The sequence below is a fragment of the Ambystoma mexicanum genome, chromosome 3p (genome assembly GCF_040938575.1).
Source record: "Ambystoma mexicanum isolate Mex_15411 chromosome 3p, UKY_AmexF1_1, whole genome shotgun sequence".
In the NCBI taxonomy this organism is placed as follows: Eukaryota; Metazoa; Chordata; class Amphibia; order Caudata; family Ambystomatidae; genus Ambystoma; species Ambystoma mexicanum.
In genome coordinates, this window is record NC_090925.1 from 1,157,610,273 (window position 1) to 1,157,623,638 (window position 13,366).

Here is a 13,366-nt window from a genome sequence, read left to right on the forward strand (position 1 = left end):
ATATGCAGCTAGAATGCTGATTCTAAGTTCAAAACTATGACATTTTAACAGTTACAAACTATGTGACACTCAAAAGTAGGTCACTCAGTTAATTTAAACATTTCGATTTTGGTGGTTTTAATCCAGTTTCAGTTAGGCTGCTGACATGCATAGCTCAGCCAGTTTTGTTATGAACATTGTTTTGGGCTCTTCATCTTCCCAGATTTTGTATGCACACATACTTCATACTGCCAGATGTCCGCTGGTGTTCAGTGAGATTTTTGGATGTGTTGCAATGTTTGAAAATAGGCATTTTGAGCTGGCATTCAGAGAAACCAAAGGTAATTTTAAAGCGTTTTATTTTTTTTTAACAGGCGCTGCTGTTTTACCTTTGGCACCCATTCCACTCACGGCACCCTGGCCCATCATGCTCGCGCTGGTGGGTGGCAAGTTAGGCAGCCATTTTGGTGTATGCACAAACTGTGTGGTTCTCCTGGATTCTGGCGCACATGTGGGCTTTTTGGCCATCTTGGATTTTCTAAGCCCACAGCACCAAATGTTGCAGCATGATAGCTCAAACGTGGGTCAGGACACCCAACAGTACAGGCAAGCCATGTGGAAGGAGTGTGGGGTTATGTCACAATACTGGAATTGGGGAATAAGGACAACTCACTGTAGATTGGTTAACACATAAGAACCTTTATGCTTCTAATCTGTTTAAAGTGATGAAGGCTGAAGTAGTGGATTAGATCTGCTGAGGAACACTGTACATATCTTACTTGTGACTTCTTAGAATAGCTGGAGGTTCATCTTCCGCCAACCCCCCTACTGAGCTTATCGATAGTGTGTTCCAAGATCTGTCTTTAACTTTGGTGAGAGGCTTGATCCTCCTTCAGTTACTCAATCTGGGTTATTAGGTGGGTATCCTGTTCAGGTATTATGTCCCACTACAAGCAGGGTAATAGATTTCACTGCCGGCGTTACTTCTGTTCACTTTCTCATTCAGCTAGCATCTGCATGTTTATAACTTGGCTTGTGGTAAAAGTCAATTTCAAAAGGGCATTTCCCTTGTATTCAATCACTTGCATTGAATTCCTTACTGTTGCTTATCTAGAGGTGTTTGTTTACCTGGTTATTCCTCCTTTGCTCTCCATGACAGGCACCACAAGCAAGCGTGTCAGTTTCACCTCAATTCTCTTCCGATTACGCTCCAGTTCTGAACCAGTTCAAAGGCATTGCCCTTTGTATTCGCTTCCTCCAGCGGCTGCAGGGGTCTATTCAGAGGTTTTACTTTTTCATCAGCGATCTCAGCGTTGAGCGCGTGCCGCATCAGTTATGCCCCCCCAGTTATGCCCCCCTGGTCTCCCGTGACAACCTTCCTTCAACAAAACACTTGGTTGTTTTTCTCTGCCGGCGTCGCTGCCGAACACTGCAGCTTTGCTCTGCTTAGCCCAACATGGCTGAATGTTTACAACAATTTCTCCCCCATTAATCTCTTCACTTGACACGGGTCTCAATACGCCCATTCAAAGGCTCCTTTTGCTTCACCATACGCAGTCTGTTACCAACGAACAAAAATAAAATGTTAGAGGAAAGTTTCTTGCAATCAGATGCCCACTCCTGATATGTTGCAGCACACATCCATCATTCCCCTTTTTGTCCATCCTCCTGCATTTAACCACATATTCTTTCCCTGCCTTGATGCTCTGTGTTGCCCCCTCTTCCTTCAGGGCTCATCTCCTTCTGGTTAACCCCTTCACAGACCCCCCTCTCTAGGTCCTTACATTCGGGAAGAGCATGGGCGCGTGACAAAAAGTCTCTCTGTGAGGCGATAGACTAGATGGGAAACCTAGTCACACAACCGCTCTCCGTTTGTACCCGATCTGGGTAATGTTGTTCGAAAAAACGGTTCCAAACAGTGCTGGTTTTATTCCTCCTAATCTAGGAATTGTTCATAAATCCAAAATAACTTCAAAGACTTCATTTGGGTAATGTATATATTTCTTTATCAGAGAAATCTAAAAAATTATCACTAATCAAATCTTAGTGAGGACGCAGCTGACATATTTCATTATTCGAGTAGACTTAAGATGCCAATGCATTTCGGAGTGTTAAACTCCTTCATCAGGCCAAGTCTGTACTGTTGGAGGAAGGTAACATCAACAAAATCATAAGAAAATGTATAGAGAAAGAGCAATGCACAATGAAATGTAATGGTGACATAATAATCATACAGCACATAAAAGAAAAATAATGATTACATACCCCAATAGGACAATTCAAGTCAAGGTGTAATATGTAAAAAACAGAGAAAATGGAAATCAGTAAAAAAGTGTGGTTGCAGACTTTAAATTATTGTCATGTGCTTGTGAGGGAAAGAAGATTACCTCGCTTTTAGAATGGAGTCAGGCGCGGTGAAAGAAAAAGAAACAATGTCAGGCGTATGTTTTCACAAAGAACACGATCGAATGCTGGAGGGAGTCCAGTGTGCGATCTGTAAAAGCGAAACCAACTTTAGTGGGTGAGGTTGTAGGAGGTAAGTAAACGGAGTAGAGTGAGCCACACGGTGCCCAGTTACCTGTGTCCAAAGAATGGTGTCGGCGGTGAACGCAGCGAGCCCTTGTGCATCGCTGACTGAAACTGTTGTTAGGGAAACGGTGAATGAAATAGACACGTGACCGCATCGCGCTGGGGAAACCCGCGCGATGCGGCATGTAATACAAGAGGCAGCATACCACCGTTAGGGGCATCATTGATGCAGGAAAAGCAATTGTAGGGGCTGTGGGGACTAAGTCATGAATACTAAAGAGAAAATAATATAAAAATTGTACATGACATAGACATAGAAGAAATACTCATATCATTTACAAAAAATGGGCCAAATTATAAACCAAACCTAACATATGTATGAGAAATGTAATAGAATATCCATTGTGTCCACAAAGTGTTACACAGAACTGTGTCACCTTGAAATGAACAAATAATAACAAAGTATTCATAAAGAGCACTCTTACGAACGCTAGACAATACCAAAGGTGTCTAAACTAATAGATGTATATAATGACATGATGAACATTAAGGGCAGCATAGAAAAATGTGGAAAAATATACAACCAATCTGCAAGAGGTGGTGCCAAGTGGTACCACCTTGGGTCCCAGTCAGGTGACCAGGAGTAGCAGACTAGTTGTGGTAAACCATAATATATCTCATTAGCAAAGTAAAAAAAGCGAAAAAAACGCTAATCATAACCATATGTATCTACGCTTATTAACATATATAATAATACAAAAAGCATTCAGGGCAGCGTAGAAAAACATGCAACAAGTCTGCAAAAGGTGGTACTAGGAAGAACCACCTTGGGTCCCAGTCATGTGACCAGGAGAAGCAGACTTGATATGATAAACCATGTTATATCTTATTTAAAGAGTGAAGAGGCACATCCTCAGCAAAAAACTATGCATACCAATGGTAACAAATGGACTGCAAGTTGAAACAAAAGGCAACCCTACTGTTTTTTGTCTTAACATCGGAGCAGCTTGTACCTGATGACAACAGTCAGTATATTACTGTGTTATTAGCACCACCTCTTACATAACATTGGGAAATCATAAACAAAACCACAATACACCACATTAGATATAGCAATGATAGTTAATCTCCTCGTTGAGACCATTGGGATACAAACTCCCAAGTTTATCAATCCAAAATGTTTCTCTTTGGTTGAGGCGAAGACTCAAATCCTCATGTGGATTAACCTTGGTCAGTACTTCCAAAATCAAGAACCTGATTTGTGTCAAACTATGACGTTTCTCATTCCAGTGTCTGGCCACCGCTGAATTTGGATTCGAATTCCGGATACACGAGCGATGCTCATTCCATCGTACTTTAGCAGCTCTCGTGGATTGGCCAACATAATATTTCCCGCATGGGCACTTGATTCCATATATTATGTTCACACTGTCACAAGTACCGAAAGACTTCAGAGGAATCTTGTTGCCTGTGCGGGGATGGTACACAATGTTTCCTTTGATTACCATATTACAGTTGGCACAGTGTAGACAGGGGTATGTGCCTGTCCGTTGGGTGCTTGGTTCTTTTAAAGGGGGTCTGGTACGGACAAGTTCATCGCGAAGATTCCTACTTCTCTGGTAGGCAAATACTGGTATTTGGTCAAATCTCCGGCACATCGATGGGTGCCACCATAGCACCATCATATGCAAATTGCTTTATGTACAAATTTGAGACAGAACACATACCGAACAATCAAGAATGGAACCGTAACATTCACTTGTGGTCACGGTACATTGATGACATTTTTGGAATCTGGACAGGTACCGAATCCACATTCAATAATTTCTTCGAATACCTCAATAACATTGACCCGCAAATCCAGTTCACGAGTGAGATATCTAAAGACAGGATCACATTCCTTGATGTTTTAATAGAGAAGAAAGACAGCGGCTACAGTACAACTCTGTTCCGCAAAACCACTGATCGGAACAATTTGTTACATCGTCTTAGCTTCCATCAGCCTAGTCTCTTGAGAAATCTTCCATATAGTCAACTCTTGAGAGTCAAAAAGATTGTGAGTGACCCAGAAGAATGTCTAGCCCAACAAATTGAAATGAAGGACAAATTCCTGGCACGTGGTTATAAGCAAGAAGAACTACACTTAGCATCTGAGAAAGTGAATGCTTTAGATCGTGATACATTGCTGTCCAATGTTACTAAATCCAAAAGGGAACTCAAATCGCCGGTCTATGTTTCAAAATATTCGATCCAAAGCAACAAAATCAAGAATTCCATTAAAAAACATTGGAGCATTTTCAAGGACGATGTTAGAGTTCAGAAACTATTTGACCAAATACCAGTATTTGCCTACCAGAGAAGTAGGAATCTTCGCGATGAACTTGTCCGTACCAGACCCCCTTTAAAAGAACCAAGCACCCAATGGACAGGCACATACCCCTGTCTACACTGTGCCAACTGTAATAAGGTAATCAAAGGAAACATTGTGTACCATCCCCGCACAGGCAACAAGATTCCTCTGAAGTCTTTCGGTACTTGTGACAGTGTGAACATAATATATGGAATCAAGTGCCCATGCGGGAAATATTATGTTGGCCAATCCACGAGAGCTGCTAAAGTACGATGGAATGAGCATCGCTCGTGTATCCGGAATTCGAATCCAAATTCAGCGGTGGCCAGACACTGGAATGAGAAACGTCATAGTTTGACACAAATCAGGTTCTTGATTTTGGAAGTACTGACCAAGGTTAATCCATATGAGGATTTGAGTCTTCGCCTCAACCAAAGAGAAACATTTTGGATTGATAAACTTGGGAGTTTGTATCCCAATGGTCTCAACGAGGAGATTAACTATCATTGCTATATCTAATGTGGTGTATTGTGGTTTTGTTTATTATTTCCCAATGTTATGTAAGAGGTGGTGCTAATAACACAGTAATATACTGACTGTTGTCATCAGGTACAAGCTGCTCCGATGTTAAGACAAAAAACAGTAGGGTTGCCTTTTGTTTCAACTTGCAGTCCATTTGTTACCATTGGTATGCATAGTTTTTTGCTGAGGATGTGCCTCTTCACTCTTTAAATAAGGTATAACATGGTTTATCATATCAAGTCTGCTTCTCCTGGTCACATGACTGGGACCCAAGGTGGTACTTCCTAGTACCACCTTTTGCAGACTTGTTGCATGTTTTTCTACGCTGCCCTGAATGCTTTTTGTATTATTATATATGTTAATAAGCGTAGATACATATGGTTATGATTAGCGTTTTTTTTCGCTTTTTTTACTTTGCTAATGAGATATATTATGGTTTACCACAACTAGTCTGCTACTCCTGGTCACCTGACTGGGACCCAAGGTGGTACAACATGGCACAACCTCTTGCAGATTGGTTGCATATTTTTCCACATTTTTCTATGCTGCCCTTAATGTTCATCATGTCATTATATACATCTATCAGTTTAGACACCTTTGGTATTGTCTAGCGTTCGTAAGAGCGCTCTTTATGAATACTTTGTTATTATTTGTTCATTTCAAGGTGACACAGTTCTGTGTAACACTTTGTGGACACGATGGATATTCTATTACATTTCTCATACATATGTTAGGTTTGGTTTATAATTTGGCCCGTTTTTTGTAAATGATATGAGTATTTCTTCTATGTCTATGTCATGTACAATTTTTATATTATTTTCTCTTTAGTATTCATGACTTAGTCCCCACAGCCCCTACAATTGCTTTTCCTGCATCAATGATGCCCCTAACGGTGGTATGCTGCCTCTTGTATTACATGCCGCATCGCGCGGGTTTCCCCAGCGCGATGCGGTCACGTGTCTATTTCATTCACCGTTTCCCTAACAACAGTTTCAGTCAGCGATGCACAACGGCTCGCTGCGTTCACCGCCGACACCATTCTTTGGACCCAGGTAACTGGGCACCGTGTGGCTCACTCTACTCCGTTTACTTACCTCCTACAACCTCACCCACTAAAGTTGGTTTCGCTTTTACAGATCGCACACTGGACTCCCTCCAGCATTCGATCGTGTTCTTTGTGAAAACATACGCCTGACATTGTTTCTTTTTCTTTCACCGCGCCTGACTCCATTCTAAAAGCGAGGTAATCTTCTTTCCCTCACAAGCACATGACAATAATTTAATGTCTGCAACCACACTTTTTTACTGATTTCCATTTTCTCTGTTTTTTACATATTACACCTTGACTTCAATTCTCCTATTGGGGTATGTAATCATTATTTTTCTTTTATGTGCTGTATGATTATTATGTCACCATTACATTTCATTGTGCATTGCTCTTTCTCTATACATTTTCTTATGATTTTGTTGATGTTACCTTCCTCCAACAGTACAGACTTGCCCTGATGAAGGAGTTTAACACTCCGAAATGCATTGGCATCTTAAGTCTACTCGAATAATGAAATATGTCAGCTGCGTCCTCACTAAGATTTGATTAGTGATAATTTTTTAGATTTCTCTGATAAAGAAATATATACATTACCCAAATGAAGTCTTTGAAGTTATTTTGGATTTATGAACAATTCCTAGATTAGGAGGAATAAAACCAGCACTGTTTGGAACCGTTTTTTCGAACAACATTACCCAGATCGGGTACAAACGGAGAGCGGTTGTGTGACTAGGTTTCCCATCTAGTCTATCGCCTCACTTGTTTTCGGGTCAGGGTGGCTCCAGACCCATCACAGCCTGCTCCTGCAAGTGTTTTGATATTTTTTTGTTAAAATTAAAAATATAATACGTACAAAGGACGACAAATAGTACTTACCTTGTGGTGCCCACTTATTTTCCTTTTCAAAAAGTCTCTCTGTGCCATCAATCGTCCTGGGTGGTGGATAGTTTGAAATGAAAATGTTTGTAGGGACAGAAACCATCTCAGAATTCTGGGGTTCGTATCCTTGTGTTTCGCTAACCAGACCAATGGTGCATGGTCCGTCACCAGCGTGAAATGTTGTCCTAGGAGGTAATACCTGAGTGCCTCCACCACCCACTTGCCCACCGGGCACTCTCTCTATGGTAGCATATCCCATTTCATGAGAAAGTAGTTTGCGGATGATAAAGAGGATGGGTCTCTCAGCTTCCCCTTGATTTTGGAATAAGACGGCCCCCAGGCTGGTTCCCGAGACATCGGTATGCAGAAAGAAGGGGGCCTTATCATCAAGGCATCCTAGTACCGCTTGATCTGTGAGAGATTCTTTAGAGAATTGAAGGCTGCCTCCATTTTGTCGTTTCGCCATTCCCGTTTGGCGGGGGCTGAGGATCTTAGAAGATCTGTAAGTGGCGCTGCTATAGTTGAAAAATGTGGGATGAATCAGCGGTAATATCCAACAAATCAGAAGAAGGCCTGGACTTGCCGGGTGTTGGCTGGGAACTGAAGTCTTTGAATGGCCTCCATCTTCTCCCTCTGCGGTCTGATGGTCCCCTGTCCGACAAAGTATCCCAGATATTTTGTGTGGAAGTTAGCCATATGGGTATTCTTTGGGTTAGCATGTAGGCTGGTCTGTTGCAAAGTCTCTAAAATGGTCTCCAAGTGTTTCAGATGTGCCTTACAGGATTGGCTGTAAATGATGCCATTGAGGTATGCCCCCACATAATATTCATGACCTTTGAGTAGGGAGTTCATCATTCTTTGGAAGGTGGTCGGGGCTCCGTGAAGACCGAAAAGAAGAAACATGAATATTGGTAAAGTCCGGATGGAGTTGCGAACGCAGTCTTTTCCTTGTCGGACAGATGGAGGGGCATTTGCCAATAACCTTTTGAGAGGTCGATGGTGGTTAAATATCTGGCTTCTCCCAGTTTATCAAGAAGATCTTTCGATTCGGGGCATAGGGTATGCATCTAACTGAGATATTTCGTTCAGCTTACGATAGTCCATTCAGAACCCGGAGCTGCCGTGGGGTTTAGGCAACAGAACCATGGGGGAACACTGTTGACTCTGGGACGGCTCTATCAATGCCATCTGTAGAATATCTTGTACTTCTTGGTTTATGGGCTGGATCCTGGCTTCTGGGATTCGGTAAGGCATAGCCTGACAGTGGACCCTGGGGTAGTCTCTATGTGATGATATGCCTTTGTGGTTCGACCTGGATATGAGGAAAACACTTTAGAGAACCGGTCAACTAAGTGCAGTAGTTCCATTCTTTGTGGGGGACTTAAATCAGGATATATGTTCAAGGCTTCCTTTCCAACGTGTTCCCACCTTTGGGGAAGGTATTCGGTCGGGACGTCTTCCGTATTGATCAATGTGACGGTAGATGCAGGTTCCATCCATTTTTTTAACAAGTTGATGTGATAGTTTTGAACAGCGCCTTCCTGTCTCTCTGACGTACTTTATATGTGGCTGGGCCCAGAAATTGCTCTGGTATAAGGACCTCTCCAGGCTGCCAACATCTTATTTTCGGTTGGTGGTAGTAAACCCAACACCTGGTCTCCCACCTGAAAGGTTCGCATCCGGGTCCTCGATTGTAGTTCTGTTCCTGTCTCTCTTGAACTTGTTGTAGGTGCATGTGTGCAATGCCTTGTAGCTTCTCTATTCTTTCTTTCAGCTGGGATGCGTATTCAGTGAGGGTAATCTTTTGGGTGGGTTGTGCCTCCCACTCTTCCTTCAATATGTCGAGCAGAGTTCGTACTGGCCTCCCGAATAAAAGCTCAAAGGGTGCAACACCTGTCAAGAACTGGGGCGCATTTCGTAAGGTCATCAGTATCCAGGGTATCAGCCTGTCCCAATTTCTCTCTGCGGGGTTCGCCTTTTTCCTTAGCAGTTGCTTAATGGTATCTCTCCACCAGTCCATCCGTTTGTGGATGATAGACGGCTGTTCTCAATTGCTCGATGTGGAGGGTCTCACACACTTGCTTAAGCACCAAAGACATGAAATTGGTACTGCAGTCTCTTACAATTTCTCGTGGTATGCCCACTCGGGCTATAAAGGGTACCCATGATTCGCAAATTTGTTGGGCATTGGTGCTTCTCAAGGGAAAGGCTTGCAGGTACTGGGTGGCGCAGTCTACTATCACCAGCAGATACTTTTGGCCCGGCTTGTGGGGTTGGGGGGTCCGACAATGTCCATCCCTATTCGGTGGAAGGGTCAAGAATAAGTTGCATGGATTGTAAGGGAGCCTTTGGGATGTTTGCTCTGTTCTTTTTCTGACATTCGCCACACTGCTGGCAGAACCTGACTACCTGTCCATACACTCAGGGCCAAATAAATCTCCTAATATCTTTTGGGTCATTGTTTCCACTCCTAAGTGGCCTTCTCCCACGTAGTAGGTGGGCCACTTCAAGCACTGTTTGTTGATAGTTTGCTTGGGACCAATAGTTGCCAAACTGTCTCTTCCCCAGGTCCCTATGTTATTCGGTAATATAAGCCCTTGTCTTTCATAAAATACGGGCCCTCACCTCCCCGCTCTTCTTCCGTGGAGGCACAGGCATGACTCAAAACAGGGTCTAGTTCTTGAGCCATCCGGAAACTGTCTCCTTGTTCATCTTGTTTCGAATCTACTGTTATCAGGAGCATATTTTGTTAACACCATTCTCTCTGAGTTCTCCTTCTTTCAGCTCAGCTCTTTTTTTTCTTGGTGAGGGGTGCTAAAATCTCCTGATCATGAAATGGGGCGCTCTTCAGCCAGCTTTTTTCAATGTTTTGCGGGGTAAGTTGGGGACATCCAAGCCTACTAGGAGGGGCTCGGGCAACACAGGCATCACTGCGGGCCTCGCGTCTATCTGTTCACCCACCAGCTTAACCTTAATCTCTTGGGTATCTTTTAACGTCCCCATGCACAAATCTTCTAGGAATGCATCTGCCAGTTTTAGAGTTCTCACCTACCAGATCAGCGCTGACTGCAGTCTGTAGACTTCCAGAGTCTATCATAGCTCCGGTCGGGTGTCCCCCCATCTCCATGTCGCAGGTATAAACATAGGGGGATTTTGTGGGTTGATCTGTTTCGGGATAGTCTCCCTCCTTAGGTACATCGAAGGTTCCGACATCCATGGGTTCCGACTTATTCTTTTTTGGACATAGTCAGGCTAGATGACCCCATTCTCTGCATTCAAAGCATTGAGGACCTCTTGATCCCATTCCTGGTGGTCGACTCAACATACCTCTGTCTCCACCGGGACGTGTTCTTGGTCCTTCCCATTCCGGTCGTTTGCTCATGGTGTTAGGCCACCTTGGCTTTGTGACGCATTAAACCGGGGTGGAGGTGGATCCACTGGTATCTTGGCTGGTTGAGGATACGCAACTAATCTCCCTTGACCTGCCTTTTAGCTGAGGCTATATTAACGGCCTCAGTTAAACTGGGTCTATGATGTTGTCTCAACCATCGCTGCATTGGTAGGGGAAGGTCCTCTAAAAATTGTTCATGAGCGATCCTCTCTGTCATCTCCTGGGTCGTGATAGTGACAGTTTGGAGCCATTTGTCACCCAACTCTTTTACTCTATAAAACAGCTGTTTCGGTGTTTCATCAAGCAGCAGTTTAGTCTCTCTGAACTTTATTCGGTAAGCTTCTTCGTCGTGACCCAGTCTCTCGAAAACAACCTTGTTCATGTCCACATAAGTTGTATCTCCCGTAGGGTTTGCCGCTTGATATGCGCTCTACATTTCTCCAGTCATCAATGGAGCAATATTGTGGTACTGTCTATCTGCCAGCCACTGCGCGTTCCTTGACACTCTTTCAAAATTTACCAATGAACAAAAACAAAACGTTAGAGGAAAGTTCCTTGCAATCAGCTACCCACTCCTGATTCGTTGCAGCACACGTCCATCATTCACCTTTTTGTCCCTCCTCCTGCATTTAACCATGTATTCTTTCCCTGCCTTGATGCTCTGTTGCCCCCTTTTCCGTCAGGGCTCACCTCTTTCTGGTTAACCCTTTTACCGGTTACTTATGAGTTTTCCTCAAAACCAATGGCTTAGTTGAGAGGTTTAATAGGACCCTACAAAAGCATTATTTGGGCTCTGAAAATGGGATCTCCTTCTTCCATGCTTGTTGTTTGCCTACAGAGAGGTGCCTCAAGAAGGGGTTGGCGTCAGCCTCTTTGAGCTTATTTTTGGTCACCCTGTAATGGGACCCTTGGCTATAGTCAAGGAGGGGTGGGAGATGCCTACTCCCCGTATCACTACCAATGTAATAGGCTATTTGCTAGGTCTAAGGAAAAGAATGGTACTCCTGGTGGGTCCGGCTACTGAGAAGTAGAAGGCTGGGCAAGCTCTGGTGAAACTCTGGTATGACCAGAAAGCTTCCCTTTTCAACTTAAAACCAGGCCATTAAGTCCTGATCATGAACACTATAAGACCTAGAGCTTTACAGGATAAATGGTCAGGCCCTTACTCAGTAGTGAAGTCACTAGATGAGGTTAACTATTTAGTGGACCTTGGAAGGGCTGGACAGGCTCCAAAAGTGTTCCATGTAAATAGGCTGAAGACATTCATCCCTAGGGTTGAAATAGCTGCACTGCTGTTGGCTTCAGATGAAGAGGAGGAAGAGTCAGAATATCTTCCATCTCTTCCTGATCTGTTCCAGGGCAGTCCTTCAGAGAGCTACATTGAGGGTGTCAAAGTGACCCCTCACCTGACTTCTGAACAGTGAGGTGAGAAGTGTGCTGAGACAATTCTCCCCCTTGTTCTCCCTAGCTCCTGATTTGACACCTTGGTGCAAACATGACACAGACACAGGAGATAGTGTACCTACCAAAAGTAAGGGATACAGGATGTCAGATAAGGTGAGATCTTACATCATATCAACAATGTCTGATGCTGTGGGCGTATCTGCAGGGTTGTCCGTGATGTGGTCCACCCCACTCAAACCCTGAGAGTCTTTCAATTCCCCTTCCTCCTCACCTGATGAAGACGAGAAGTTCAACTTCCTCCCACGAGGTCGACGAGTAAAAGTCCTCTTTTCCTTCTGTAGATAGGGTCTGCCTCGGGAGGAAGCCACCGCGACCCTTTGGGAAAGAATTCGCGGGGACTCCCCCTCCGCGACAGACAAGTGCGGCGAGGGGAAAAGCCTTACGGCACAAAAACCCCTTTGGAGTGTAGGTATCCGAGAGGACTGTCCAAGCCAGCTGGTAATACGGGAGGCTGGCTATACTGATGGTAGGGAGTAGCAATATATGCAGAGCACGGCCCTGAAATAAGAGGGGTCCAGAAAGAGAAAACTAAAACAAGAAAGGCAGGAGGCAAGAAAGGAGGAGAACAAAACAAGTGCCCGTGTAAGAAAATGAGCACCAGGTATGAAGAGAGAGAGAGAGAAACAACAGGAGGAAAATAGTACAGGAGCGGATCACCGCTAAGCGAGAGTACTGTGGAGCGCTAGCAACGAAGAAGAATTCAGAAGTTGCAACGCGCCGAACCGCCGAGCGAGAACAGAGAAATAATCTCAGCGGCGGCCATGTTGGAAAAGACTAGAACGTAACCTTGCTAGCGAGCACAACGTGGCGGCACGGTCAGACGACCGCCATGTTTCCACCTCTTCCATAAACGCCAGGAACCTGCGGTTGTGACAGTATGCCCCCCTCGAAGTCGGGTTTCCCCCGGCTTGTCGGGATGTAACCTGTGAAACTGACGTAACAAGCGGGGAGCATGTACATGGATCCTAGGTTCCCAGGTATCTTCCGAGGAAGGATACCCCTTCCAATGAATAAGATATTCGAGGCGTCCTCTGCGATACCGTGAATCCCGGATATGGGAGACCTCGTATTCTTCAGAGATGGGAGCCGACAAAGTAGGGAGTCTGGGTTTATTCTGTTTCCTGTTTCCTGATCTGAAGGGACGTAATTGAGAGGCATGAAAGGTCGGATGTATGCGACGAAGATTGTTAGGCAGTTTGAGGCG